This window comes from Quercus suber, unplaced genomic scaffold, assembly GCF_002906115.3.
Source record: "Quercus suber isolate HL8 unplaced genomic scaffold, Cork oak 2.0 scaffold_92, whole genome shotgun sequence".
Taxonomy (NCBI): Eukaryota; Viridiplantae; Streptophyta; class Magnoliopsida; order Fagales; family Fagaceae; genus Quercus; species Quercus suber.
In genome coordinates this window covers 969774-977117 of record NW_027069557.1, presented here as the reverse complement: position 1 = coordinate 977117, position 7344 = coordinate 969774, and positions in this window count along the sequence as shown.

Sequence of the window (7344 nt, the reverse complement as noted above, 5' to 3'; positions counted from 1 at the left end):
ACCAATCAATCCTTCATTAACAAAACACTTTTGGCACTCATCAGAAGATGCTTTTGACCATAATTCCTGTTAAATATATTATTAGCAACGCGATGTGTTATACCATGTTGTATATGCTAGAGTGGATGCGGAAGGGGAAGTATAGAATAGGACACTGAGAACAGGAGGGTTATGTGGTTCAGCTTTGTCGGCCTACATCTACGGAGGAATCCCTTAAGGGCTACATCTTTATTGTATAAGAGTATAGTACAAAACTTGTGTTACAATGAACCCTAACATGAGTATATATAGGCGACTAAACCTTAGACTACTAGTACAAGCAAGAGTGGACTTAGGCCTATTACATTGGGCTAATATGTCTAACATATCTGTAACACCCTCCCTCAAATTCAAGGCGGAAGCTTGATGAAGGCTTGAGGTTAGATAAGCATGAAAAGATAACTTGGAGATGCCTTGAAGAATGCCTTTGAAGAAACCACAATGAAGAATGTGCCAATTGACCAACTTTAGAGTTTCAAATGAAGAAACGGAGTCCAAAATTGGAATCTACGCAAAAAACTAGGCAAGATAGGCCCTTTTAGAAATTTTGACTTTTGGTCAAAAGTCAACGCAAAAGTCAAACCCAAAATGTCAAAGTCAACGATAGCCAAAAGTCAATGGCAATNCGTATCTAGATAATGTTACACATAGACTTGATTGAAACGAGGTTGAAAAATGGAATACATTCACGCACCAACCAACCATTTGACAAAGAACTAAATAGAAAGAAAAAGGAAAGTTCACAAAGAATCGGAAACGCAATTGACGGAGAAAAAGGAAAGAAGAAAAAGTGGTGAAATTTGACCGGATTTTACTTATAAGCTAGAAAAGCCGAAACACGCGGACATCATTGGTACAAGTCGAAATGGCTGGTAAGTGAAAACAACTTTTGCCATAACACATGGAATTGTGAGTATTATGAGTAGTAGAAGTTACTGGGTCCATTTGAAAGTGGTGGTTCATCTATTATAATTGTACATGTCATCTCTAGATAGGTAAAAATTGTGGCAAATAGTATCTTGCTACAAAAACTAAAACTAAAACTAAAATGTTGTATGAAAATTATCAACTTGTATCGATCGATATGGTATGAAATTAGCAATTTCAATAATGATTGCCATATACCTAAAATGCTAAAAAAAAAAAAAAGACACCTTTTCAATTGAAGTTCTGTAGCACAAAAGCTCTATTACTAACTACAAGAAAAACTAGTGTTTACGCACTATTGGAAAAATGGTTTAAAAACCTTGAAGCTTTTTTTAGTACAAATTTTTGAACGTTTGATAATTTTGCTGAAGATAATTAAAGGGTCCTTTAGCTTTATAGCTAGGTAAAGCTAAATTAAGAGTTTTTCAAAAAAGAAAAAAACACCTTTATAATTACACTTCATATTTTATAAACACTGAGCTTTAAATTTTTTTATTTTTTTTTATTTTTTAATTTTTTAAACGTTCTATTACGAGTGATTTTTTTTGCATATAATTCAATAGTTAAGGAATGATAATTTAAACGTTGGACATTTCTATTAAAAATAATAGGAAGTGTCGATTGAGTTATAATAGCTAAAAAAAATCATAATAACTTTTACGAGAAAGCAACTTTAACTCTACAATTAAGCTCTAGCTCATTAAAAACAAAAACACAAAAGCATTTTGAATCTTGATTCGATTGACAATCCGTTTCGTGTGTATAAAACATAAAAGTCAGTTTGAAAATGCTGAGCATGTATAACACATTCCGTGGGTCCTGCTTCTAGGTTCCCATGACCAAGCTTTGGTTTATCAAACTCCTATGACCAAATTGGCCATTGAAACGAACGATTACAGAGAAACATATTTCACGTGGCCTGTTTCTGGGTTCCTACATTCCCATAACCAAGACTCTATTTATCAATTTCTACGGCCATTGTCTTGAATTGTATTTGTGGGACCAAACAGCAATGATTAAAAAGATTATTTAAAATCTTGCATTACATTTATTCAAGATGTTAAAAGATAATAGAGAATGTTTGGTATGTTGATTATGTTGAATTTCTATTAATTACATGCAGTTCAAATGACTCCACTTTTTCAAAGATATAGGATATGTGAGTAGGGGTAGTTTGATAACAAAATCTTAAATATTAAAACCCTAAAGTTTAAGAAAGAATATTTTTGAGTTTTAACACGTATTTGTGAAAAAAATCTATAACAACTCAAATACTATTTGCGCCATTTCTATCACATTCTCTTTATTTGTCGGTACTCAGTATTTAATATTTTCCTAAATTACAAATTGCATCATCTAATTTTAATTAAAATTCATTTCAGTCCTCCAATTTTACTTTTGTTCAATTAATTTCTTTAACTTTCAAGTTTATTCAATTTAGAACTCCCGCTAGTCTATTAGAATTGCACCATTTTTTTTCCTATTTAATTCTTTAAAAAAAAATTCAGACACAATATGCATCTCCTCCATCGCAACCACAACCGTGACTTCTTCACCAATCACATCTTAGAGTATCACTCCACCACACTATGGATGTGGTACTAGTAACTCCCCATGGATCATGTTACTAAGGGTATGCTTGTTTGGAGGGATTTAAGGGAGGATGGAAATTTTAGGAGAGAAAAGTAGAGAGAAAGAAGTTTTAATGGGTGTTTGGTTGGGAAGGGAAAATGAAAAAAATGTGGTAGGACCTGGGTATTTTTTCTTCGAACCTATCAAAATGTTTTCTCCCCAAAATTGGGAGAAAACTGGGGAGAGAGTTATACTTTGTAAGGTTGCTAAATTGACTAAAATGTTAATTTAGCAACCAATACTCTCAAAATTTGTTGTACAGCAAAGGAGGTAAACTGAAAAAAATTTGAGTATTAGCTACAATGAGCTGCTATAGATAGCAGCTCATTAATGTGTGGTGTTAAAAAAAATAGTATTTTAATGTGTTGAGGGTTGTGATTGTTATTTATTGTGCTGGATATATTATTTTATTGTGTTGTTTATATTGTTTTAATGTGTTGAATGTTAAAATAAAATCTTTGATATTGGATGTATTATAAAGTGGGATGTTAAAATAGATAAATTAGTGTTTTGAGTTACTAAAAGCTATATTTTTTAGCTTTCTTACTGTGAATGCTCCACCAAACCTATTACTCTAAGTGCTATTTCCCACATGCACTATTACTAAGTTATTTCCCCAAACCTAGTACTCCAAGTACATGGAATCCAAGGGGAATTTTTTTTTCTTATTTGTTTAAATTATAAATAAAAATATAATTCTACTTACAAATTAAATAGTTTTTTAAAAAAATTACACAAATAAATAAGTTGATAAACAAATAAAAATGTTTTTTTTTTCCTCTTTGATAACAATAAAAATGTTGATCTAAAGGCACAATTATCTTCGGTTTGTTAACGCTACTTACCTTTTATAATCTTTCAAAGTCTTTGTCGACTCCACAAACACCTGTTGTGCTTCACAATTATCAGTTGCTTGATTCTTTTGTATTGATTGGCGCCGCAATAATTTTGGTCATTTCTCACATTTAAAGAATGGGTGATGGGTCTCAAAAAAAGAAAAAAGAAAAAAGAAGTAAGAATAATGCTTGAGATTTTTTTTCAATGCAATAAGCAAATTCCGTAAGAGGTGGCGTTCCTTGCGCCATAGGTTTCATAAATCTATTCGCATGTAACAAATATGTTATATACAACTGTTACACAATAATAAATTATTAGCACGCCTAAATTAATATTGATAAAAAAAAAAGTAATCTTTTTAGTGTTTTTGTTATGCTCTGTTAAATATATTATTAGCAATGCGATATGTTATACCATGTTGTATATGCCAGAGTGAATGCGGAAAGGGAAGCATAAAATAGGAATACCGAGAACATGAGAGTTACGCGGTTCAGCCTTGTCAGCCTAAATCCATGGAGGAATCCCTTAAGAGTTACATCTTTATTATATAAGAGTGTGGTACGATAACTTGTGTTACAATAAACTCTAACATTAGTTTATATAGGCAACTAAACCCTAGACTACTAGTACAAACGGAGTGAACTTGGGCCTATTACATTGGGCTAATATGTCTAATATATCTCTAACACCCTCCCTCAAACTCAAGGCGGAAGTTGGATGAAGGCTTGAGGTTGGATATGTATGAGAAGATCCCTTGGAGATGCCTTTTAAGAAACCCCAATGAATAATATGCCAATCAATCAATTTCGAAGCTTCAAATGAAGAAACAGAGTCCAAAATTGGAATCTATGTGAAAAATTGAGCAAGATAGGCCTTTTTTAGGGGTGAGCAAAAAACCGACGAACCGAACAAACCGGCCGAAACCGACCGAACCGTTGCCAAATTTTTGGTTTGGTTCCAGTTCAGTTTGGTTTTGAACTTTTAAAACTGAAAATATTCGGTTCGGTTTCGGCGTTAGATTTTTCAACCCGAAACTAAATCGAACTGACCGATATATATACATTTATGCAACTTTAAAACATAACTCATCAGTGGCTTAGTGGTATGCTCTTTGTGTTTTGGCTAGCAGATCCAAAGTTCGAGCCTTCGCATGGGGCGTGTGTTTTTTGCAATTTAATTTTTTAAAACCCTAGTACTGTAGCGTGATATAAATACCCCTAATCCTTAATTTCTTCTTTTCTTTTCTTCAACCGCCCCCTTCCCCAATTTTGTCTCTGTCTCTCTATTTTCTTCTTCTCTTTTCTTTTCTTCAGCCACCCCTAATCCTCTACCCTTCTCACGACTCTGCCGTTCTCGCTTCAGTTCAGCCGCTCCATTTTCTTCTTCTCTTTTCTTTTCTTCAGCCACCCCTAATCGTCTACCCTTCTCACATCTCTGCCGTTCTCACTTCAGTTCAGCCGCTCCTTCCCCATCTACCTCAGCCGCCTCATTCTTTTCTTTTCGTTCTCTGAGTCCATGGACCATGGCCATGCCTTTCTCTTCTCTCTGAGTCACATATCTTTGTACAGAGAATGAAAAATCACTAGTAGGCTCCTGCTACGGTGCAACAACGGTAAAATTCTGTCTTGGCCCTTTTGCTAATTCAAAATATTTTTAATTTTTTGTTGGAATCCATGTATACATTGTTGAACAAATATTCTTCGAATTTGTTCTTTTTTTGTGATTCTGATTTGTACAACAGCTCTCTCTCTGTTGCTTTATTAAAATTAGGGTTTTGAAAATCTCAATAACCCTCTCTTTGGAAAACCAAAAACCGACCAAAACCGAAATATACCGAAACCGATTGTTTTCTAGCCATTTCGGTCAGTTTCGGTTGAGAATTTCACAAACTGAAATATTCGGTTTCGATTGGCCATACCTATAAAAACCGACCGAAACCGAACTGACACACCCCTAGCCCTTTTGGAAATTTTAACTTTTAGTCAAAGGTCAACGCAAAAGTAAAAGTCAATGAAAGTCAAATTAATGGATCTTGGTCAAAGTCAATGGCCAGTGTTCACAAGTCAGATCTAGGTGGTCCAGGTCGAGTCAATCTAGGCCAACAGTTAGCAAGGTGACATGGTATTGATGAGGCGACAATACTGACGTGGTGAGTTGCGTGGCTGATGACATAGCTAGGGCTAACGTGGCATTTGTTGACGTCATTAGATGATGTCATGGATGACATCAAAAGAAGTTGATGTAGTTCTTCGGCGCGTGGATGGCGCGTGTGATTTCCCCTAGCGCATGCATGAGAAGCCAAAAACCAAAGTGGCAAGTGTAGGTACGTGTTGGAGAGAACAGCTACCGAACTTCTTGGGTCTTGCAGATCGGTGGGCTGCAAGGCCAACAGAGCGGCATGTGTAAGCATAAACCTACCTGGGAGTTGAGAATTTTGGCATCACGTGGGGAGGTTCCGGAGCCATTGACAGCACGTGCTGGTGTGTGAGGCTACTGTTGGGGGTCGAGTTCTTGGGTTTTGGTCGCGGAAGGTCATGGAGCACGTTTGTGGTGTTGGTTTCATCAGGCAAAGCTTGGATTTGCATAGATCTAATAAGTTAAGTCACGGCTTGTTTGGTTGTTGGATTTTGACACAACACAAAGCCATGGTGGCTGCAAGATGCCGTGGAGTCTAGATCCAGTAGGCAAGCATGTGTGACTTCAGATGGTGGTGTGTATGTGATAATCTTCTTTGCTTGCTAGAGACGTTTGTTTGATGCCAAGAATGAAGTTTTGCTTTGATACCCTTTTAAATATATTATTAGCAACGCGATGTGTTATACCATGTTGTATATGCTAGAGTGGATGTGGAAGGGGAAGCATAGAATAGGAATATCGAGAACATGAGAGTTATGTGGTTCAACCTTGTCGGCCTACATTCACGGAGGAATCCCTTAAGGGTTATATCTTTATTATGTAAGAGTGTAGTACGATAACTTGTGTTACAATGAATCTTAACATGAGTATATATAAGCGACTAAACAGTAAACTACTAGTACAAGCAGGAGTGGGCTTGGGCCTATTACATTGAACTAATATGTCTAATATATCTCTAACATGCTCATTGATTTTTCCCCAATTTCATCTATTCCCATAGCAAGAATTTAAAGATTAGATCATACAGAGAATAAGAAATAAGAACTTTTTTTTTATTAGAAAATAAATAAGAACATGGTTTCTCAGTTTTTGGTCTGATTTAATAAGTGGTCATATTGGTGATTTAATGGCTTTTGAGTGGAGTTGTGGTGTGCCTTTGTGTTAGAACCTATTTTTCTCTCCCTTGTGTGTGTGTTTCTATTTCTCAAAATAAATAAATAAATAAATAATTTAATTTATACTCATTTAGTAACAAAACATAATTAGTTAATTTATAATTTCAAAATAATAAAATTTTGAATCCATAACTCTAATTACCCCAGCTCACCACCATGCCGAACACAACCATTATGATGGCGAATTCAAAAAAGCATTTCAACGACTGAGTCAAAGTATAGAATAATCAGTTGAAAAGATTGACGGTCGTTGAAAATTCTACTAATACATTTTACATAAAATTAAGATTGAAAGTGGAGAGATGAAAAGCTAAATCTAACCCTCTCTTGGAAGATGGTACAGAATTAATTCCACTCAAATTAATTTACAAAATCACACAAAATCAAAACCCATCTTGCATAATTACCCACTATTAAAGCAAATAAGAAAAAGATTAGAATGACCAACACCTCCCAACACAATGACTTTAAGTCAATTGGATGTAAGAAATCTAAAACAATCGAAGAAAAATAAAATACCTCTAGTCATGTTGTTCAAATGATTTGTACAGAAAATCACATTGCAAAAGAATGAGTTGTGAATGAATTTTTCTAGTCT